The sequence below is a fragment of the Balaenoptera musculus genome, chromosome 4, assembly GCF_009873245.2.
Source record: "Balaenoptera musculus isolate JJ_BM4_2016_0621 chromosome 4, mBalMus1.pri.v3, whole genome shotgun sequence".
Lineage (NCBI taxonomy): Eukaryota > Metazoa > Chordata > Mammalia > Artiodactyla > Balaenopteridae > Balaenoptera > Balaenoptera musculus.
This window is the reverse complement of record NC_045788.1, coordinates 131,416,723-131,441,488: the sequence shown is the minus strand read 5'-3', so window position 1 is coordinate 131,441,488 and position 24,766 is coordinate 131,416,723. Positions and strand designations below refer to the sequence as shown.

At 40.4% G+C, this 24,766-nt stretch overlaps 1 protein-coding gene across 4 annotated transcripts in view; it reads left to right on the top strand.

Moving 5' to 3' along the window:
• The window catches only part of TIAM1 (TIAM Rac1 associated GEF 1), a 391,451-nt gene that overhangs the window by 219,844 nt on the left and 146,841 nt on the right, over positions 1 to 24,766 (top strand). Inside the window, exon 1 of one of the 4 annotated variants that reach the window (XM_036850155.1) lies at positions 10,472 to 10,550. The exons of the other annotated variants lie outside the window; for them this stretch is intronic. The gene's annotated coding sequence lies outside the window, so the exon portion shown is untranslated. Of the gene's footprint in view, positions 1 to 10,471; positions 10,551 to 24,766 lie in introns of those variants that run through there. 4 annotated transcript variants of the gene reach the window in all.

Sequence of the window (24,766 nt, the reverse complement as noted above, 5' to 3'; positions counted from 1 at the left end):
AAAATAGAGTTGCCAGATGATCCAGCAATCCCATTCCTGGGCATATACCCAGACAAAACTATAATTCAAAAAGATACATGCACCCCTATGTTCATAGCAGCACTATTCACAATAGCCAAGACATGGAAATGATCTAAATGCCCATCGACAGATGAGTGGATAAAGAAGATGTGGTAATATATATATATACACAGATATACAATGGAATATTAGTCATTAAAAAGAATGAAATAATGCCATTTGCAGCAATGTGGACGGACCTAGAGATTATCATACTAACTGTAGTAAGTCAGAAAGAGAAAGACATGTATCATATGATACCGCTTATATATGGAATCTAAAAAAAGGGTACAAATGAACTTATCTACAAAACAGAAAGACTCACAGACATAGAGAATAGACTTGTGATTGCCAATGGGGTTAGGGTTAAGGATGGATTGGGAGTTTGGGGTTAGCAGATGCAAACTATTATGTAGAGGATGGATAAACAACAAGGTCCTGCTGTATAGCACAGGGAACTACATTCAATATTCTGTGGTAAACCATAATGGAAAAGAATATGAAAAAGAATGTATATGTATATATGTATAACTGATTCACTCTGCTTACAGCAGAAATTAATGCAACATTGTAAATCAACTATACGTCAATAGAATTTAAAAGAAAGTATATTTCAGATTATCTCGGGGTCAATATACTATAGACATATTAATGAAGGTTTTAAGGTTGCCAGCAAACACATGAAAGAATGCTCAACATCATTAATCATTAGAGAAATGCAAATCAAAACTACAATGAGATATCATCTCACACCGGTCAGAATGGCCATCATCAAAAAATCTACAAACGATAAATGCTGGAGAGGGTGTGGAGAAAAGGGAACACTCTTGCACTGTTGGTGGGAATGTAAATTGATACAGCCACTATGGAGAACAGTATGGAGGTTCCTTAAAAAACTAAAAATAGAACTACCATACAATATGCCCAGCAATCCCACTACTGGGCATATACCCTGAGAAAACCATAATTCAAAAAGAGTCATGTACCACAATGTTCACTGCAGCTCTATTTACAATAACCAGGACATGGACGCAACCTAAGTGTCCATCAACAGATGAATGGGTGAAGAAGACGTGGCACATATATACAATGGAATATTACTCAGCCATAAAAAGAAATGAAATTGAGTTATTTGTAGTGAGGTGGATGGACCTAGAGACTGTCATACAGAGTGAAGTAAGTCAGAAAGAGAAAAACACATACAGTATGCTAACACATATATATGGAATCAAAAAAAAAAGGTCATGAAGAACCTATGGGCAGGATGGGAATAAAGCCGCAGACCTACTAGAGAATGGACTTGAGGACACGGGGAGGGGGAAGGGTAAGCTGGGACAAAGTGAGAGAGTGGCATGGACATATATACACTACCAAATGTAAAACCGATAGCTAGTGGGAAGCAGCTGCATAGCACAGGGAGATCAGCTCGCTGCTTTGTGACCACCTAGAGGGGTTGGATAGGGAGGGTGGGAGGGAGACGCAAGAGGGAGGAGATGTGGGGATATATGTATATGTATAGCTGATTCACTTTGTTATGCAGCAGAAACTAACACACCATTGTAAAGCAATTATACTCCAATAAAGATGTTAAAAAAAAAAAAATGAAGGTTTTAGGGGAGAATTGGTTTTGTTCCTCAACTGAAAAAAACCCCAATGAAGCCTGTTTAGAATTTGTAACTGGTGTGGAAGGGGAGCTTCTGTGCCTCCAGGCACATTCTTATACAAATTATTAAAAGACTTAGGAGAAGTTCAGTCATGTTAAAAACCCAAAGTTTGAAATTGTTGTCATCACTTTTCTTCTCCACATCTGGGTTGTGGAGAAAAAAAGATTTGCAAGGTGATAGAAGGGCATCTTCTCAAGGAGAGTTGGGGTGGGAGGAAGGGCGGCTCACAGAGGAACCTGCGAGGATTACTTTTTAACGGTACCCCGTGGTTCTGGAAGGGAGGGGAAAAGGTGAGAACCACTTTTTTTTTTTTTAATTGTCTGTTCTCATCTCTCCTTCCTCCCCTTTCCTCTTCTTTCCCGTCCTCATCCATGCTGCCCAATCCTGTGCCCCAAACGCTCATTCATTACCACTTACCTTTCTATATGACTTGCTCAAATTTGCCACTCTCAAAATCATCAACTAAAATTCTTGGCCCCAAATTTAATTTTTAAAAATTGTTTATAGATAGATTTTTTTTAAAGCAATAGTTTAGTGAAACGATGATCATAGTGAACACGTTCAGTGGCACATCCTTGTTAAGAAAAAAATATAAAATGTATACTGTTGGGACTTCCCTGGCGGTCCAGTGGTTAAGACTCCGTGCTCCCAATGCACGGGGCATGGGTTGGATCCCTGGTCCGGGAACTAAGATCCGGCATGCCACGTGGCCAAAAAAATTAAAAATTAAATAAATAAATAAATAAATAAATAAATAAATAAATAAATAAATAAAAAACCCTTCTCAACAACTGATCAGTCTGTTAGAAGAAACATTAATAGTGAAAAAGAAAACTATGTTTAAAAGTAAATAATTAAAAAAAATAAAATTTATAATATTTACTTTATAAATATGTCTTCTCTGCCCCCTTCTCTCTCTCTCTCTCTCACACACACACACACACACACACACACACACACACACACACACCAGTGTGATGAAAGATAGTTATCTGAGACAGGGGTTGGGTAAATTTTGAAATTCAAAACATGTCAAGGATATAATATTCCAGTCTGTTATTAACATTTACTAGGGCTGGAAAAATCTTTTTGTTGTCTTGAATTTTCAGTAACCACACCCACGTTAAAAAAAATCTTTCCCGTATTCTCATTTTAGCACATCACTCTTACCTTTAACACATGGTACTGTTCGACTGAATTGAACTGGACCCCCAGTTTTGAGGCTGGTAGGCTAGATTTCTTAAAAATAGTTTCTCTTGATGGCTTCCCAGAAACAAAGAGCATTTGAAACTTAAGATTGGGATTTAATCGGTGTATACCTGATTCCTTTTGGACCCTAAGCTTCCAAGATTTCCTTTCTTTTTTCCCGTCCTCTCTGTTTTCTTCACTCCACAGGCTGCTATTCTTTCTGTGGTTGCTGTTTATTATTTTTCATACCTCTGGTACCAACTTAGGAAACCTTTAGGTTGGCTTGGAGTTTCTGAGGAAATTGAAAAAAGGACCTTTTCCTTGCTTTAGGAGTAAATAGAGTATACGAACGTATCTGTAGCTTTCACAGCCAGATAGAGGCCAAAACTCTCAGGAACCCCACCAAGCAAGTGACTTACATTTTATTGCTTTTGGTGAGCCATACCTTGGGATAGAGTTTCATACGTATTCACTATATCATCTGCTTTTGGCTTGATCTTAGTCATTCTTCCCCAAAGAGTGTTTTTTTAAAGGTCTTTTTTGTTTTAACAATTATAAATCATTTTGATGCTAATAAATGGGAAGGCAGTGCCATGCCGCTCTATAATCCAGAAGTTACTTAAAATTGACTGTGGATAGTATTGAGGGAGAGTTTTGCAAGATATTTGACATCTCAACTATATGTTGAATAACACTGTTTTTTATTCTCTGAGTCTAATATCCCACCTGGATAGCAGGGGCAGATCAACTGCATATGTCTGGCATACTTTGATGAACCTACCTAGAGGATAATTCCTATCTGAGCTTCCTCTTTATGCTTCTCAGTTCTAACTGTGTCCTGATTTAATGCCCTTGTCTGTATTCCATAGTTATAAGGGTTGTATAATAAGAGTCTAGAGAAGAATAAGAAATGGAACCCAGGGTTTTTATTGTATAGTTTTAAATTCCACTCTATTAATCTAGCTCTTGAGGCCCTGTAGGAACAGGCCTCCCGTCTCCAGGCCTGGGCTTACGGGGTCAGAGTTGATGGGACACCTCAACCTCTTCCCAACCTTAAGCACTAAGCACTGTGTCTCAGATGTAATAGCTGTTGTTTACGCTTGATAACAAAAAGTGATCACGTCATATAATCACACTCTGTAGAGGAACTCTGCTCTAAAATTTACAATTCAGATCTGACCTTTCTGCCTCTTCCATCCATAAATGGGGGTTTCTACTCAAACATATGAGTCATATTTTTGGTGCTGGCTTTTCTGAGTCAATTTAGCAGCCAACACATTTTATTATTGGCACCTCCTACCATGAGATAGCAGGTATTTATCCCTCAAAACTGTGACCTTTTAAATCTAAATAGTATATCTATACTTTATTTTTAGTTTATTTATATTTAGTAAGTCTGATTTGCTTTGTGCATTCCTGACAAGTTCTGGGGCAAAAAATAAATAATGTTTTGCCATTGGCAATATTCTTTCCAAGATATTGAAATTTTTGTCTCTGGTTATCTTTAATCAACATGGTTACTTATATTTAGAAGATGCATTTGCTGTGACTTTAAGTTGGGGAGCAATAATCTTTTCAAAAAGCTTGCAAAGGCATACAAGAGCGAGAGAATGGGTGTATTATTTTACAAGGCAATGGTCTTTTGGGTTGTCACTTCTCATCTTTGTGCTTCATCATTGAAGATGGATACCAGATACCCCTAGTGACTATTGTTATGTGCCGTGCCTTCCTACTCCACGTGAAGGCTTCATGTGTTTTGTTTTCACTGCAATCAGTAAGGAAAAAGATTTCATAAATTCAGGCACTGATTTCACTAATTTTATTTTTCTTGCTTTTTTGGGAAAGCTTCTAATTGTGGTGCAAGAGCCTGGAGATTATGGTTACTAATCAATATTTAGATGTAATGAAAGATTGCATATTTCCCGTCCCCCCAGGGTATAATTTATGGTGTCATGTCTTATGTTTAAGTCTTTAAGCCATTTTGAGTTTATTTTTGTGTATGGTGTGAGGGAGTGTTCTAACTTCATTGATTTACATGTGGCTGTCCAGCTTTCCCAACACCACTTGCCAAAGAGACTGTCTTTTCTCCATTGTATATTCTTGCCTCCTTTGTTGAAGATTAATTGACTGTAGATTGTGGGTTTATTTCTGGGCTGTCTATTCCATTGATCCATATTTCTGTTTTTATGCCAGTACCACGCTGTTTTGATTACTGTAGCTTTGTAGTATAGTCTGAAGTCTGTCCTCCAGGATATCATTTATTGATTACTTCCGTGGCTCAGACAGTGGCCTGGGTGATTTCCAGTGGATTGTCCTGTTTACCCATATTATTCCCATTCTACCAGTGAGGAAACTGAGTCTTTGTGATGTGAAGTAACGTTCCCGGTGATTTAGGTATTAAGTAGCAGAAGCAAAATTTCCACCCAATTCTGTCTGGCTCCACCATCCATTCTCTGGGCACTAATCTCTTAGTCCTGGCCACTTGATGGCTAGTGACATAATGAAATACAGCTGAGTTTGAGATGACTCTGGTCTGGGAACAGCCCTTATTTTGGCTGATGCTGTTGGGTGTCTTTCACAGTTGCTCAAGCCCTGTTCATTATCTGTTTCAGATGTCATTTTGAGATTAATTAACTAACCCTTAAGGGCTTTTCCCATTGTGTCAAGTTCAAACAAAAGAAGCTGACAAACTCCCATTAGAAATTGAACATACGTAACAAACGAACAGCACAAGCCTCAACAAGAACTAACAGTCGGCAGGCTTAGTGTTTGCTCCAATGAAGACTGGGCCAATGTCAGCAGTTAATTGCATTCTCAGAAATATTATGGAAGCGGGGGAGGGTGGTGGGGTAGTCACATGGCCAGGTTTACTCCTGGAAAGCCGGGGCTGTGTTTTCCTTCATTCTGAAAGGCATGGAGAAGATTTAGTTTTGATTACATCCCAAAGGGAGATATCGAGGTCCTTCTGAGAATTAAATATGCATAACATATTACAAGTTAATTTTGAACAGTTCATTGCTATGTCTTAAAGGTTTGGGGATACACTGTGTTAAAAACACAATATAAAAACAACAAACCTATGATTAGAAATTTCATTTCGTGGCTGTTGATGTTTTTGTTTTAATGAGTGGGAAGAAGTCATTAATGTGATACATTAAACTCCAAATTGAAGTATTGTTGCTGTATAAAATCACCTGTAAAACCTGTATTCCTTTTCACCCTGCACTTCCTTCCTCTGATACGTTTGTTTAATACAGAGTAAAATATTTGTTTCTTTCTCTGACTCATTTATACCAGAATTTATAAAAAAAGGTTTCGGGGGCATGTATACCATTATGCTTTTTATTTTTTTAAAGCTTGTATTCCAGTAATCATATATACACATACATATGTATGTATATACACACCACCCCTCACACACATATACCTGAACCCTAAATGGATCTGATTTGTTTTTTGTTTTTTGTTTTTTGTTTTTTTTAACATCTTTATTGGAGTATAATTGCTTTGCAATGGTGTGTTAGTTTCTGCTTTATAACAAAGTGAATCAGTTATACATATACATATGTTCCCATATCTCTTCCATCTTGCATCTCCCTCCCTCCCTCCCACCCTCCCTATCCCACCCCTCTAGGTGGTCACAAAGCACCGAGCTGATCTCCCTATGCTATGCGACTGCTTCCCACTAGCTAGCTATTTTACATTGGTAGTGTATATATGTCCATGCCACTCTCTCACTTTGTCCCAGCTTACCCTTCCCCCTCCCCATATCCTCAAGTCCATTCTCTAGTAGGTCTGTGTCTTTATTCCTGTCTTGCCACTAGGTTCTTCATGACCTTTTTTTTTTTTTTTCCTTAGATTCCATATATATGTGTTAGCGTACGGTATTTGTTTTTCTCTTTCTGACTTACTTCACTCTGTATGACAGACTCTAACTCCATCCACCTCACTACAAATAACTCCATTTCATTTCTTTTTATGGCTGAGTAATATTCCATTGTATATATATGCCACATCTTCTTTATCCATTCATCCGATGATGGACACTTAGGTTGCTTCCATGTCCTGACTATTGTAAATAGAGCTGCAGTGAACATTGTGGTACATGACTCTTTTTGAATTATGGTTTTCTCAGGGTATATGCCCAGTAGTGGGATTGCTGGGCATATTGTATGGTAGTTCTATTTTTAGTTTTTTAAGGAACCTCCATACTGTTCTCCATAGTGGCTGTATCAATTTACATTCCCACCAACAGTGCAAGAGTGTTCCCTTTTCTCCACACCCTCTCCAGCATTTATTGTTTGTAGATTTTTTGATGATGGCCATTCTGACCGGTGTGAGATGATATCTCATTGTAGTTTTGATTTGCATTTCTCTAATGATTAATGATGTTGAGCATTCTTTCATGTGTTTGTTGGCAATCTGTATATCTTTGGAGAAATGTCTATTTAGGTCTTCTGCCCATTTTTGGATTGGGTTGTTTGTTTTTTTGTTATTGAGCTGCATAAGCTGCTTGTAAATTTTGGAGATTAATCCTTTGTCAGTTGCTTCATTTGCAAATATTTTCTCCCATTCTGAGGGTTGTCTTTTCGTCATTTATGGTTTCCTTTGCTGTGCAAAAGCTTTTAAGTTTCATTAGGTCCCATTTGTTTATTTTTGTTTTTATTTCCATTTCTCTAGGAGGTGGGTCAAAAAGAATTTTGCTGTGATTTATGTCATAGAGTGTTCTGCCTATGTTTTCCTCTAAGATTTTGATAGTGTCTGGCCTTCCATTTAGGTCTTTAATCCATTTTGAGTTTATTTTTGTGTATGGTGTCAGGGAGTGTTCTAATTTCATACTTTTACATGTAGCTGTCCAGTTTTCCCAGCACCACTTATTGAAGAGGCTGTCTTTTCTGCACTGTATGTGCTTGCCTCCTTTATCAAAGATAAGGTGACCATATGTGCGTGGGTTTATCTCTGGGCTTTCTGTTCTGTTAATGGATCTGATTTGATCCATGTCCAGTGAGTAAGAATTCTAAGAGCCAAGGATGATGCCAGGTTAGTCATTATTATCTTCCTCATGATCAGTGTTGTACTTTTATGGTTGATGGAAAGATCTGGATGAGTGAAGATCTACCTTTCTTCCTCTTCCTTTGGAGAGGGAAGATTACCAGATGAGGACAGTGCTGGTCATGATATTGATACTTGGAGTTGCCAATTAATTAAGCAGCTTGATTACTTGGCTCTTTCTTCTGCAAGGAGGCTGAATCTATATAAATGAGTACCTTTCATTAGATGAGTTCGTACAGTAGTAACCCATCAAATACTCACTTTCTCACAGGTTGTTCACAGATATTCTGCAAAATAAAGTTGCACAATTAAGAAAGTTTGGGAAACACTGGGTTAAATAAAGTGAAATCCATTTCTTGACTGCAAGAGTTGGAATTCCCAACTCTGACCACAGAATGCATGTTTCTTAAAGTATCTGTAAACATTCCCTGTATATCTCCAGAATGTGTACAAATGTTGGAAGAGAGTGTGGGGTTGAGAATTGAGTACATGTATGAGTACACTCTTCCACCCACTCAATAATAGACATGTCGCTTAGAAAGAAAGAAGTGTGAGAGTTTATACATATGCCTTTCCTCCAAGTTGCTGTGATCATTAAATGATCTAATGTATATAGAAATGCTTTGCAAATTTTGAAGCACTCTGAAAACGTTAGTTCTTAATAAACCCTCTACTTTTTAAATTGTGGTATTATATACGTAACATAAAATTTACCATTTTTAGGTGTACAGTTCAATGGCATTAAATATATTCACATTGTTTTGCAACCATTGCCACCATCCATCTCCAGAACTTTTGTTTCTTCCCAACCTGAAACTCTATACCCATAAACACTGACTCCCCCTTTCCCCCAACCGCTGGCAACCACCATGCTACTTTCTCTCTCAATGACTATTCTAGGTACCTCATATAAGTGGAATTGTACAATATTTGTCCTGTTTCACTCGGAATAATATCTTCAGGTATATCCTCTGATTTTTTATGATGTGAGATTTTAATTTATTTTCTTGATTCACTCACCCCTGGTGCCATTCTTTTAACACATAGCACAGTGACAGAGAGTGCACGCATTCCTAGTGCTCCTCTAGAATAGCCCTGAAAAGGCAGTACCCACAGTTTTAGGAGAGGAGCTTTTATGGATGTGCCTTTGATCAAGAATCTGATCAAGAATCTAGTCCATCCTTGAAGGAATCAAAAGGTACAAATTTCCAGTTATAAGATAAGTACTAAGGAAGTAATGTACTCCATGATGTATATAATTATCTCTGCTGCACATTATATAGGAAAGTTGTTAAGAGGGTAAATGCTCAGAGTTCTCATCACAAGGAAACATTTTTTCTATTTCTTTAATTTTGTACCTATACAAGATGATGGATGGTCACTAAACTTACTGTGATCATTTCGTGATGTATGTAAGTCAAATCATTTTGCTGTACACCTGGAACTTACACGGTGCTCTATGTCAATTATATCTTAATAAAACTGGAAGAAAAATGCATTTTAAAAAATTTAAAAAAAAATCTAGTCCATCCTCAAATTAGAACTAAAGTGACCCAGAGCTCTCCCTGACAAGCAGACATACTTCGTTTCTTCTTGAATCAGCGTTTGAAATAGTAGAGGCATGAGTTTCAACCCCTAAGTATTCTTTATTATCTAGATGCTTTATGCACAAGAGTTTTAAAATTTCATATTTCATCATTTTTACCTGTCTTAAAATGGTGGCTCTTGATATGGGGCTCTTTTGGGGAAATCCTCTGTAACTTTTAGGATGAAAAAAAATCATCCATTTCAAAATTAAATAGCCTAAAATTTGAAATGACCTGTTCTTATTTATTAAAGCCTTTGGAGTGTGTGTGTGTGTGTGTTTTAGAATGAATATTCTCCTCTATACCATGATTTTATAGCAAAATTATTTTCCAATACCCATTATTAATCCCCATTATTAGAAATGTTTCCTTTTCTAAGGATTTTCAATATTCTGATTATAGGTTAAATGGTGCCAAAATGATAATATTTTTTCCCTAAGTAATCATAACACATCGCTTAAAAAAATCACAGTCAAATTAAACTGCCATCTTGTCCTATTGTGCATATTCTTGTAATCAAATGTATGTTTTTACCTTTGCCCTCTTAAGAGCATATTTTTTCATTGTAAGTAGTATTAGCGGCATCAGCATGCTTTAGCATTAAAATTTTCATTAAAATACTAAAATGCTAAATGTTAGTATACATTTTTCATAGCACTCTGAGCTCATCGTAGACAACCTGATTGCTCTTAGGTCTTTTACTGCGTTTTTTGGGTCCTTGTCTCATCTTACCTCCCCACCCCCGAGATCCTTAAGACTCTTTAAGGTGCCTTGAGCCTTCCACTATCTTAGCATCCCCATGGAATCTTGGACTGAGCCAGCCACAGAGAAGATTCTCAGCACACATTGAAATTGAATTGGGTTGAGTTGAATTGAGATTGAGGTCTGGAAGCAAAAATTGAAGGGATTTTTTTTTTTTTAGATGAAAAACGTCAGGATCTTATTTACCTTTATGGAGAACCACGCCGAGCTGGTACAGCACAGATGGCAGCCTGTTCCTGTGAGTGTGGGGATGGAGTGAGAGAAACAGAACAAAACAGGTGGCTTTAGAGCTGGCACCCTGGTGCCAGCATTAGTTTGGGCCACACTTTCCTGTGCTTGTGTGAGTGAGGCATCGGCAGAACCAGAAGGCTGATGTTATTTTGATACCCGAGCTTTATTTAGTGAATACACTTGATTAGGCCCCCTCCTTCTTCTCCTGGATGCTATTTTGAATGGAAAATCACTACTGGAAAAACAAATCCCTACCCTGATGATGTACACAGTACCTTTTTTCTCCCTGTTACATACCACACCCAACTTTGGGCTCCTTATTCTACATTTTGAAAGTGCTTACTAGGTGCTGAATTTTACTGAGGAAGTATCTGCAGCCGTAGAGAAATGAAATGATTTGTCCCAAGTTAACAAGTTTTCCTGGTGCTCAAAGAGGAATACCTATGGCCTCCCTACTGGGCGTGTTCTTTGGTTCGGTCCTTGAAAATTCAAGTCCCCTGCCCCGGAGAGAAGCAGAATTAGAACTCCTAAGCCAAATCTCTCTGCTTGTTTTCTGTCAAGGTGAATATTTTCAGAAAGGGGTACACTTAGGGCTTGGGAGGGCTGTGCTGATGATACCCAAGGCTTCCGAGGAGTGGTTTGGTTTAAATGTGGGCTTGTTGATTCCAACTAGCTGGGAGGAATTGCTTCCCCAGCGTGATGCATTAGTCACGAGCAGAGTGTAGGAGGTGGTGAGCAATCACTCTGACACCCTGACACCCCGCCCCACCCCCCCTGCTGGGGGGTCAATTTCAAGGTCAATTTTAAGCCCAGCTGCATCGGAATTGAGGACTTGCTGGGGACACCCCTACCCACGCCCTGCTGTGTGCTTGAAATCTTGGCTCCGAGGTGGGAGAGGGTGGTGGTTTCAGAGCCAAGGCTAGAGCAGAAATGTCGTCACAGGGAAGCTTATGTACCTAGGATGCATAATTTGTTCATGTGTGTGAGGGGTGGGAGCAGATTAAGTGGGGGGGGGGGGTTGGCGCACCTGCGTTTTCCCATCTGCAAATATATTTTGATGCTGTTCTTCATGTTGAAGTAAAAGAGAGCCACAACTCTGGATGATGTTGGCTACTAGGAGACTTAAGCTTGGAGGGATGCTTTTGTCTAGAAATATATGGCAAAGATGACATCATGAAAGTCAGACCACTCTCTCAGTGACCCCTTCATGCCCTGAAGCCTGGGGTGACCAGGGACACCCCAAGTAGAGCTTTCTTCAGAGCTCAAGTCAGGTGGGCTTGTGGGCTGGTAGTCAGTCTAGAACACCTGCTGGCTATTCAGTTGTAAACATTCTGTATGGGAATACATTTTATTCTCTTTGTTCCTTTGGCTGATACTGATGCCATTACTAGGTACTGGACAAAAAGTCTACTGGGACATGGGATGGTTAATATTATATGTTAGCTTGACTAGGCTATGGTGCCCAGTAATTGGGTTAAATGCTAGTCTAGAGGTGGCTGTGGGGTTTTCCTGTTTTGTTTTGTTTTTCGTATGTCAGGCACTCTTCATGTGCTTTTTTTTTTTAATATAATTTTTATTGGAGTATGGTTGATTTACTTTCTGCTGTACAGCAAAGTGAATTAGTTACACATATACATGTATTCACTCTTTTTTAGATTCTTTTCCCGTATAAGCCATTACAGAGTACCGAGTAGAGTTGAGTTCCCTGTGCGTGCTATACAGTAGGTCCTTATTAGTTATCTGTTTTAGGTATAGTAGTGTGTATATGTCAATCCCAATCTCCCAATTTATCCCTCCCCTGCTTTGCCTCCTGTAACCATAGTTTTGTTTTCTACATCTGTGGCTCTATTTCTGTTTTGTAAATAAGTTCATTTGTACCTTTTATTTTTTTTAGATTCCTCATATAAGTGATATCATATGATATTTGTCTTTCTCTGACTTAACGTCACTCAGTCTCACAGTCTCTAGTTGCATCCATGTTGCTGCAAATGGCATTATTTTGTTCTTTTTTATGGCTGAGTAATATTCCATTGTATATATGTACAACATCTTCTTTATCCACTCCTCTGTCGATGGACACTTAGGTTGCTTCCATGTCTTGGTTATTGTAAACAGTGCTGCAGTGAACACTGGGGTGACAGTATCTTTTCGAATCATGGTTTTCTTTGGATATATGCCCAGGAGTGGGATTGCTAGATCATATGGTAGTCCGTCCTTCCTCCTTCCTCCCTCTCTCCCTCCCTATATTTTTTAGATGTGATTTAGCATTTAAATCAAACGTTGAGTAAAGCAGATTATCCCCCCATAATGTGAATGGGCCTCATTCAATCACTTGAAGGCCTTAAAAGTAGACTAAGGTTCTCTAGAAGGAAGTGATTCTACTCCAGATGACTTTGAACTCAAGACAGTAACATCAACTCTTCCCTGGGTCTCCAGTCTGCTGGTTTGCCCTGCAGATTGTGGATTTGCCAGACCTTACAATCTCATGAGCCAATGCCTTAAAATACTTATCCATCCATCCGTCCGTCCATCCATGCATCCATATCCTGTTGGTTTAGTTTCTCTGGAGAACCTTGACTAATACAGGGGCCATGTGCCATGGAACCATGTGATAAAAAGTAATGAGCTGTGGTCCCTTCTTTCATGGAACTTGTGATCCTACAAGAGGAGATGGATTAAGACAGGTATTCAAATAACTGATAACTGCGGGGATTCAGAAGAGAAAAGTGATGAGGAATATCTTGGAAGAACAGAGCTTTGTAAAATTTTTCAATAAAACACTCCATAAAAAGGGAATTAATCTCTAACCACTCCATGTGCCATTTTATTTTGGGGGGAAGTTGGGTATTTCATCTTAGAAAATCATATACGTTTAAAATTTTATTCCATTATCAATCTGCCCCAACACCCCTGCTCTCCTTAACCTTCTGAGTAAATCTTTGAGTAAAACTGACTCTTCTGAAAGTTGTTCCTTTAGTTCTGTGGCTCTTGTCTCTGCTGGGTGTGCCAGGGGTGTTTGTACATCATCTAGCAGTGCAGGGGTTGACGTGGCGGCATTCTTGAAGGACACTGAATGCATCTTGAGCGCGCGTTAGTTTGGTTTTGCAGTGATGTATACATAGAGTGGTCTGGGCAGAAAAGATGGATATTAGTGATGGGGATTAAAGGCAAAAAGACTTGCATTAAAAGGATTAAGAATGAGGGACAGGATAGATATAGAAGATGCTTTAGGGACCTTGGAGAAAGAAAAGGGGAAGAAGGAGAATATGGAAAGAAAGAAATGAACATTGATGAAACCCTAACTAAATACTAATGAAGGATGTCTTCACACACGCTGCCTCACTTCATCTCCAGCACAAATCTACAAGGGGGATTTCCTATTTTGCAGATGGAGAAAGTGGTCCCTAGGGATGGTAAGTGACTCACTCAAGGTCACGGGGACATTGAATGGCAGATGAAGGCTAGCTCTGACTGCATCCAGACTCCCTGTTGCATTTATAAATCTGGCTGCCTTCTGGGAGGGATCATAAGTGTGGAAAGTTTTGAGCCTGAATGGTGTGTCAAATTTGAGCAATCAGTGGGGTAGCCATATGGAGGTGTCCAGAGGAGCTTAGAAAGAGGGATTTGTGCTGAAGACCGAGATTTAGGTAGATGACGGTGTGGAAGGAAGTAAGTAAGTTTGTTAAAGAGAAAAGTACTCCATCTGGAGAGCTAGGTAGAAGGCTGTGGCAGGAAATACAGTTAGGGTGAGAGATGCAGTTGAGAAGTATAAGGGCATGGATGGAATCCAAGGGGAGGGAGCATTTTTTTTTGGAGTGGGGGCAGATTAGCAGGGTCGGATGCTGATGGGAGGCCCCTAGTGAGAGGTCCTTTTGTCACCTGGATTGGAAGCTGGAGAGAGAGGGGAGTTGGGGGGTGGGGGAGAGAGAGAGAGAGAAAGAGAGAGAGGATTTCTTCCAGAAGAGGAAACCATTTTTTCCCACCTAGAGGATCAAAATTTTTTTCAAAAATCTTTTGTTAAATGATTTTTCTCTCTGTGTTACTGTTAGCCTTTATTCTTCCAGACTATGTAACTGAAATTTCTTGGCTACTTATCCTGGCTGTGTCTGAGATTACCCACACTGAACAATGCAGCGATGGTTGGAAATGTGTTTTTGCTTACTGCTTCTTGGCCAGTCATTGTATTGTCTTCCAGTGGTTGGGGATGAGGAAGTTGCAAAGAGTCCTTCCTTTTTATATCATTTTCTTTTTCTGCATATGGCATGGTTTTATTAACGACTGGTGAAGGGTTATTGATTACTGCCTTGATTGCAAAAACACAATTTAATGGCCCCTCTAGAGCTAGTGCTGTCAGCAGATAATTTCAGAGCAGCCTAAGGTTTTCAGCATGTGTCTACCGACCTGGTCTTCTGAATGGTGATATTCCCCTCTTGAAGATTCTGGGAGATTTTGACAGTGGTGTTATGTTGCTTTACAGTAAGCCCAAGATGTAGGTAAAGTTAAAGAGGCATTCCTATGAGTTTTCCATTAACTGTCTTTCCTTATTTTTTCTTAGTTTCCAGACTGGTTTTCTCTGTCCTAGAACAGTGGTCTTCAATATTGGATATATGTGCAAGATAATTTCATTAGGATGTGGGAAGGAAATTTCAGAATTTGTATTTCTCTCCCTGTTATGCATTTAAATTTCTGTGTATTTCTGTTCAGTTCAAATAAATTACGCACATTATAAACATATACAGAAATTGAAAATGTACATAATTTATTTGAACAGTAGCCCATACATGTAATTTATACATTGATTAAATAAGTGACAGCACACACTCATTCTGTTTTGGGTGAGCCTGCTTGGAACGATTTTATTGAATGGGGATTCCCATAAAACCATTTGCACACTGGGGCCATGGACAGGAGTGTCCTCATTAATTCTTAGAAGGCAGGGCCTGGTGTCTTTCGCTCGCCTTGTGTGTGGCCTCATAGATGTTACTTGGCAATGAATGTCAAGCTTTTAAAGCTAGTTGCTATCATACAAGGAACAGATTTGCTTTGTGACTGTGTGTATCGGTTTTTCTGCTCCGGGATTTTGATGTACTACTGTTTCAGAAATGTTCCCATAACCTCCCAGGAACTGTCTTTGTGTTGAAGAGGTTGATTATCCGCTTATGACTTTAGGGAGGGGCGTATGTGCTTTGTTTGATTTTTTTTTTTTTTTTCCTTCTGCTTTTAAAAATCCAGTGTGCAATGACTTTGGCTGCTTTTTATTTTTCTTCCAATTTGTTACTTGGCTAGGATGAATGTTAGTTGTTATTTAACCAAAAAGATCTTGTACCAGTCTTTAAAGTAAGAATTGGTTTTCCATCTTGCATTTCTGGGGTTAATCTCAGTGGCACTTTTTGCCTTAATCGCATCACCTGTTTACTGTAAAAAGAATGCCCAGCAGAGAGAATCTCATGGTGGTTTCCATTATAATACTTACAGGTTTTGACTTAAGCTAGTTAAAAAAATGTGGAGTTCTTTTCAAGTATAGGGACCATAGAAACTTCTGGACCATCCTGTTAATTTTATTTTATTTATTTATTTTTAATAAATTTATTTTATTTATTTGTTTTTGGCTGTGTTGAGTCTTCGTTGCTGCGCGTGGGCTTTCTCTAGTTGCGGCGAGCGGGGGCTACTCTTCGTTGTGGTGTGCAGGCTTCTCATTGCGGTGGCTTCTCTTGTTGTGGAGCGTGGGCTCTAGGTGTGCGGGCTTCAGTAGTTGTGGCGCACGGGCTCAGTAGTTGTGACGCACGGGCCCAGTTGCTCCATGGCATGTGGATCTTCCCTGACCAGGGATCAAACCCGTGTCCCCTGCATTGGCAGGTGGATTCTTAACCATTGCGCCACCAGGGAAGTCCCCATCCTCTTAATTTTAAAGAGAATGGATGGTCAGGAAGGTTAGATCGAGTTCCTTGTGGCCCCGTAGTTAGTGCATGTCTTTCCTGCCATCTCTCTGTCCCCATTGCCATGTGCCCCACTCCTACCGTCCCTATCATGGTCACTAGCAGAGCATAACTAACTCAGAGCATTGCCTGAAATCTGCCTGGTGTTGCACAGCTGTCAACTTCTCATTTCACCCGCTCACAGAAAGGTGAAGTGATTGTCCTTAACTGCTACCTTTCTTAGAAGTGGTGCTCAGGCACACTTATTTATACACTGCAGGTGCATTCCACTGTGGTGGTTGGTACAGCTTTGGAACATCAGCCTTGCGGTCAGTGATCTTATTTATTACCCACATCCCAAGGTGTGAGTAAGGGGCATAGTGGGTGTTCCTGTGGCCCTAGGGAGTTTTGGGAGCTGAACTCAAGCTGATTTACATTTTAACTTTGTGGCACCAAACCTGAGGCATCAAGCTTTTATTTTTGTGTTAAATTGTCAATGCTATTTAATCCATTTATTATTACAGGTCTTGGCTTAGTCAATAAAAGTGTAGTTGAGATAGTGTTTTTAACTTGTGGCCTCTCACAGGTTATCAGATGTGTGGTTTTTGTTGTTGTTGTTTTGTTTTGTTGTTAAGTTCTTTGATTATACAGTTGGCCGATATTTGTGTCTCCATTTTGATATCCTTCCTGATCTAAGCATTTTGGGAGGGTATTCTTCCTTCCTTCCTTCCTTTCTACCTTCTTTCCTTCCTTCCTTCCTTCCTTCCTTCCTTCCTTCCTTTGTGCTGAGGCCTTGAGTGGAATGGACACCAAATTTCCAGTAGGATTGCTGCCAGTGAATTTTGGCCTCTCAGGCATAAGACTTTTGAATTGGATGCACCATTTGACATCACAGTGGAAGGTGTTATTATCACCTTCTGTTTTGTCAGTTACCAAACTGGAAATGCCAGAGGTGTCTCTCCCTTCTTTTTCTCCTTTCCTCCTTATTTCTCACAGGTATATGTGTGGACACCAAGTTCGGGTGACTCTACCTGCTCACTCATAGACCAGAGTGATGGAACAGTGGGACACAGGACAGGCTTATTACCCCAAGGCTCTCACTGTCGAAGTGAAGGCCACCTTATCTCCTCCAGGCACTGCCTGATGGGTTGGTTGCAACAAGCCTCCACCTTCTCTTTCACGTTACCCCAGGGGATGCGGAGGGATTGGGGGGGAGAAAATGTTCGATCATGTAACTCCCCTAATCAAATCCCATCACAGACTCCATTGCACATAATCATGTCTAATTTCTCTGTGTAGCATCCGTAACCCCAACCCATCTCTTTAAAGGCCTCATCACTTCCAGCTCTTTTCCATGCGCTTACTTCTCTACAACGTTGGACTGATGCTTTCATTCCTCAGAGCCTTTGCTCTTTTCCTGGAATGCTCTGCCCTTCTTTTTTGCAAACTCCCTGTTATCCCTGTTCATTTCCTCCCATCCTCACAAGCCAAGCCAAATCTGATGAACCCTTCAGGACCAGATTTGACTGATAGTTTCCCCTGGCAGAATTAGTCTGTTTTTTCCCATCATCCACTATTTTTAAAAAATTAATTAAGTTTTTAATTGAAGTATAGTTGATTTACAATGTTTCAGGTATATAGCGAAGTGATTCAGTTATACATATATGTATAATTTTTTTCAGATTCTTTCCCATTATTGGTTATTACAAGATAGTGAATATATTTCCCTGTACTATACAGTAGATCCTTGCTGTTTATTTTATATATAGTAATGTTTATCTGTTCATCCCAAATTCCCAATTTATCCCTCCCTGTCCCCCCATCATTCACTATTAATAAGGCTAGATTAGCCTTTACAGCCCTGTCTCAGAGTGGATAAGTGTCCATCATTTTCTTAGGCTGCGGGCACCGTAAGGAAACGGTCTATTTCCTCATCGCAGACATAAAGTAGGTGCTCAATAAATATTGGTTGAGTTGAACTGAATTGGTAACAATCAGTAAAGTTCTTATGTAGACACCCTGCTTTACCCAAATAATTCACAAGCAGTTTTTAGATAGTCATAACTGTTTAAAAATCTATTTTTATATCCCCTCTTTCATAACATGCTAACCATTGTAAGACACACCCCTCTTTTATGTACCACCAAGCAAGAAAGAAAATGGTGCCGATTTCTATCACACCGTTGTGATTGTGAGATAGTATATTCAACTTCAGAGACCTTCAACATGAAAAATCTGTTTCTTAGAGTCAATGAAATAAGGAATTGTCTTTTACCTATTAGAGCTTGTAGTCTTAAATATATAACTTCAAAACAATTTGAATTGATTTGCAAGTGCGAAATTTAAGTCATTTTAAAAGGTTTTTCCATTTTAAAATGAGGAGAGAGTAAAGGAGCATTTTAGGCTAAGTACCCAGGGATTGACTTGGGAAATAGTGTTTTGTCACTCTGTCTTATGACTGAGCCTTAGTCTTTTTCTTTGAAAAGATGAAGACTTGCAGGTAAAGAATCACTCCCATTTTGAAAATCCTTGGAATTCCTTTAAAATTTTTGTAAAAATTATTTTATTTGACTTTGAAGATTCTTTGCTGCACTGAAATTTGATTAAAATCCTATCTTCTCACCTAAACACCTATCAAGATTAATGTCCCCCTAGCAATGGTGTTACATGGAACCCCATTACAGCTTCACTTTTTAGGTTGGGCAGCTGTGTTTTCCACCTGTCATATTTGCTCATTGACTTGTGGTTATTAAATCAACTTGCTAATCAGATATTCACATGTAGGTAGAAACTTAACATTTATAGCTTTTCTTAATGATTGGTTCAGTAATCTATATTTTAAAAAAATAATGGTCTTTTGTTTTTCACTATCTAATACATTCCTATATAGCGTACTATTTCAATTTAAGATTTTTTTCCCGTTTTACTGAGAAATAACTGACAAACATCACTGTATAAGTGTAAGGCATACAGCATGATGGTTTGATTTATGTATATTGTGACATGATTAAGATTTAATTTAAATTGACACAATGAAGATATTTAATAAGTTTTCAAATGGATGTATGGTCAACTTTTCAAATTTTTGGTACATGCAATGCAACCTGTATTTCTTAACAACATTTCCAGCTTTTCCTCCTTCCTCTTCATCCTTGGTATCTGGATTACCCAGTTCTCTCTTAAACCATTTTCTCCTAGAGAAGTTTGCCATCTTGTACATACCTTCCACCAACACAAGTACCACAGTGGTGGGAACAGAACCAAGGAGGACGTACCAGGTGTCCAGGGGGAGTGATTCCTTCTGATGGGCCCTTTAGCCTCAGAGCATAAAGGACCAACAGTGTGGATTCAGTGCACCCCAGCCTGGTGGCCCCTCCAGAGGGACTTGTGATATCTCCTCTGTCATCCTCTATGACAAAGGCAGTCCCAGCCCTCCTTGCTGGCAGGCAAGAGTTGCCACACCGGCCACCTGCATGCATGGCCTCACTCCAGGGAGCTCTTGTCTGATGCACAGAGTGACCCTCCCTTTCTGAGTGGGAAAGGCAGCTCCGGGCCAGGGAGCTCTGCCTCGTGTGGTGGCGAAGGAATGAAATTGCCAGGATGACCAAGTCCTGCTCTGCTTCCCAGTGAAGGAAGAGGACTCCTTGACATCCTGACTGTATTTGGGCTGAAGGACTTCCTTCTTGGCTGCATGATGAGAGAACAGGTGAAGGGAAAGACCAGGTTGCAGGGGCTGGAGACCATGGTGGAAGTTGCAAGCTGCAATTTCATACTTTTGGGTCACATGGGCGAGCCCGGAGCAAGTCTTAGAGGCGGGCAGCAGCTGCGGGTCTGAGCATCCCTTCTTTTATGGTACACTTCCTCTCCAGGGCTCCCACAAGGCCAAGGCCGTGTCCTTTAGAATGGAGACTCCCCTGTCTGCCTTCCAGGTTCAGCCTCAGCCTTGGATAGCCAGAGGAAATGAGAACCAAATTCCTTTCCTTGAGCTTCAGTCTTTGACGGTGAAAGAGGAGCTGCCCCCAGCCACTCCGTGTGGTGTCTCAGGAAATGAGGCTCTTCCTGAGCCCAGTGAGGCTCCTGCAGCTGATGTGGGGACGGGAAGCAGGTCTGCTGAAGGGAAGACACCTGGGTGACTCGAGTCTGGAAGAGATGCTGTTGGGTAATGTGATCGTGTTTTGAAATCTCTTCTGAACTAAGGCATTGTTATATTTTCGAGAAGATTATTCTGAAGTGCAGTTGAAAGATTATACACTCTCTTGTGTTTCACAGGAGTTATGGAAGCAGCTGCAGCAGAGTACCATCCCCTCCCACTGTCCTCTGTGGACACCTGGATACCCTAGTTCCCTCACTAGGAACTCTGTTAACTTAAGCCACAACAGACTTCAGCATCAGAAGTTAATTGCAGTCAGCTCCATTTCCATTTTCTTTTGAGATCAGTTGTTCCATTCTCTCTTACAATGCCATGGGCGTGCGTTTTCGATGTGACTCAGACTTGAAATTGATCCGGGAGCCCAGAGCTGAACTCTCACATCGTATGGTCACTATGCTTGGAATGGTGGGTGGAATTCTCAAGAGTTCAGTAGCTTCATGGCTTCTGAGTAGGAGTGATGCTTCTTAGAATTTTGAAAAATTACATGATTCTCGTGGTCTGTCCTGAAAAAAAACCCCATTAAATCCATTTCACTAAGCTGGGGCCTCCTTTGAGCCCTTTTTAGAGCCAAGCGGCGGGGGGTGTTTGGGAGATTTGATGGCCGGCTCTGTAACGCTGCCCTTTGGGACTGGTGGTTTCCAAACACTTCGTAGTGAATGATGCAATGCTGGAGTTGAGTTGTATGCATTGGCATTTGTCAGTGTCCAAGTATAGTTGCAAGACAATAAACACCAAGAACCTGGGGAAACTAAAGAGTAGTATTTTGGTCTAAAGCCACTTACATGATGCCAGTCAGATAGTAAGCATTTCCTAAATGGTAGATCTCCCTGAGTTGGGGGAAGAATATATTACTTCACTTTGAAATGCACTGACTTGACTCCTATGAAATACAGTCATGTCTGTTCCAGCTGAACCTGTTGGTTAAGTATTGCCAAAGATTCACTGTTCTAAAGTTGAAGTTATCATTTTAGTAGAAATTTCTCGACTGACTTAGCTAGCTTAAGAATATCGATTCTATGAACGTTTCCTCACTTAGTTACCTTGGGATGCATTTGGATATGCTAAGAAGTCGCATTGCTCAAAATCAGGGCAGTCTTTGGATAGGGGAACTTTCAGGAATTTTGTTTGGCTGATTTGGGTGTCTGTTTTTACTTGCCTTGAAAAACATGGTTGGGCTAAAACCATTTCATCCATGCTTTAGGGAATAGGAATTTGGAAGCCCTGTCTAGCTTATTCATCTGTGTTGAGGGATCATCTTTCACGGAGAACGCTGGTCCTGCTCCAGGGCCCTCAGTGGTCACGTGGTTTACCTGAGCGAGAAGGTGGGTACCTGTCCTCTGTGCAGGAGTCCGTGTCACAGTCTCAGTTTTTACACAAGCCGGACAAGCTCACCCCTGATGGAACTGTCCCTTTATGCCAGGTGAGGTATGGCCGTCTGGTAGCACAACCCAGCTACCCTTGGGCATCGAGCCAGAGAGCTCCATCTCACTCGTACTTACCACCCCTCAGCCCAACACTCTTTGGAGAGCAAGCAAGTATTTAAAGAGACCTTCCTGGAGGGTAAGCAGCCTCTCTACCACTCAGCAGGGTCATACCTCTTCAGGCCTCCTGTCCCTGAACTGTGATTTTTTTTTTTTAATCAATTAGGAAGACAAGAATCAGCCATATGAAACTTGTCACTGAGCCCATGTGAAAGGATGTGGTTCAAAAAACGTGGCTCGTTGTATCACAGTGGCCTCAAAGGACCACTGGTGGAAATTCCTGTCTGATCTTAGTACCCACAACGTTTGTCCTTCTTCTGAGCAATTGATTAGGACATTGTGAATTTTACAACTGCCCTGTTTTCTCTATCTGAGTTGGCTGTTACAAAAGCTTGCTGTCAAACTGAGCCAGTTGGCCAGTTGGGTAGATTGATAGGGTCTGCATTGTTACCTTGCTTCTGCCCCCCTTCACTTTGTCTTAACCTTTGGATTCCTTTTATTATTCCAGCAATAATTTCTCCTATTCTATTTTAGGTAATGTATCTTTGGAAGTCACTCCTGAGTCCTTTTTTTTTTTTTTTTCCGGCTGCATTGGGTCTTCACTGCTGTGCGCGGGCTTTCGCTAGTTGTGGTGAACAGGGGCTACTCTTTGTTGCGGTGCACGGGCTTTTCATTGCAGTGGCTTCTCTTGTTGCAGAGCATGGGCTCTAGGTGTGCGGGCTTCAGTAGTTGTGGCACGTAGGCTCAGTAATTGTGGCACGCAGGCTCTAGGACGCATGGGCTTCAGTAGTTGTGACGCACGGACTTAGTTGCTTAGCGGCATGTGGGATCTTCCCAGACCAGGGATTGAACCCGTTTCCCCTGCATTGGCAGGCGGATTCCCAACCGCTCTGCCACCAGGGAAGTCCCCTGAGTCCTTTATTGAATATAATAATGGTTAAAATCATAAGTAAAGAAAACGACTGATGAATTTTCTTTAACATTAATTTCTGAACCATTAAAAAATTTCCAGTGTCCTAGATTCATCCATCTGTCTGTTCACCCAAGGCTGATTTTTGGACTAAATATGAATACTAAAATCTAAATTCTTCTGGTGCTTATTGCATATAAGAAATATTAAGGATTTCTGACTTGTTCAGGATTTAGATCTAACACTACTACTCCCAGCCCACTTTAAGGTTCAGGGCAAGGGGGAAACTTTCTGATTCTCATTAATTCAGTAATATGAAACACTTTTGGGCACTAAATCATGATGAACAGCATAAGAATTAACATACTTTTTTAGTTCTTTATAGTGTTTTGTTTTGATTCTCTAATTTCTGTCTTATAACAACCTTTTCAGGTAGGTGTTAAGTAAAGTAGATAATATTACACATCGTTATTTTTCCTGCTAAGTTTCAGAATGGGTAGTTTACTTACCCAAGGTCACATAAGTTAGTAAGTAATAGAGCCTGGTATACAAACTTAGGTATTTTGAGGGCAAGTACAATATCCTTTTCTCTATACACTTTGATTCCTGGAACTTGCAAACACTTAAAAGTGACAGGATGCCTCTTATGACTGTTTTCTAAAGGTGAAAAAGAAAGTTCTGGTGAGGCAGACGTTGTAGGAAAAGCCATGGATTAACTGCCATGGGCACCGTATTTCTGACAGTTGTCATATTTTCATCTCGCATGAGACTGTCGGGTTGGAGTGATGGGACTTCTGAGCCCTGTCTATTTTTGAGGTATTTGAAGACTGGGATTCGTTTTGGTAATTCCTTCCCCTCCTCCAGCTCACACACTTCCCTGTGAAAACTGGTTATTTGACACCTGACACAGAAATTGACTATACGGGTTGAGATGAATCTGAGTGAGACTGTAAAACTCGGCACATTTATTGTTCACTTCACTAGGGGTCATCTTAATGTAATGCAGACCATCCTCCTGGTCCTGCCAGATTTTGTCAGTGTGGTTTGTGTGTGTGCGTGAGCTGTGGCTAATTGAGTCAATCACATCTTCCAGCTGGATTAATGAATTCCCCTATTGTCTCACAACACATTTAAGGCGACCAGTTTCAACGTAGAACATAGACCGGTTTCAGTGAGTTAGGTACCATGTTTTAAGGAAGCCCCCATAATAGTGGCCCTTCTGTAGCATCCTCCTTATCGTTTACAAATGTCGAATAATAGTGGAAATAATCGCTGATATTTATTGAGAACTGACCAAGGGGTAGGCACTAAGCTAATTATGTAACATAGATGATCTCATTTAATGCTTATATCAACAGAATGGCTTAGGAACTCTTATCCCCATTTGTAGAGGGATAAATTGATATTTAGAGTTTGCCTCAAATCACCTTGCAAGTAAGTGGCAAGGCTGTGTTTTGACCTGATGCCTGTAGTGGGACTCTAGGCTTGAACTCCCAACACCGAGTTTGGTGCTTAGCTGCCTCCCGTTGAAGTTGAATTCTTTGCAGCTCTTAAAGAAAACCTGGAGTCCTGGAGGTTCTTGGGTTGCCATGGTGTACGTTCACAAGGCCATGGAGGAGTTAACCCACTGTGAGTACTCGATACACACTGAGTGCTTGATGACACATTGCAACCTTAGCATATTTGCTGATTGCAAAGAACAGCTATGTGTCTCTCCATCCATCTGTATCAAGGGTCAGTTCCACAGCCAGGCTCACAGGTAAAAAT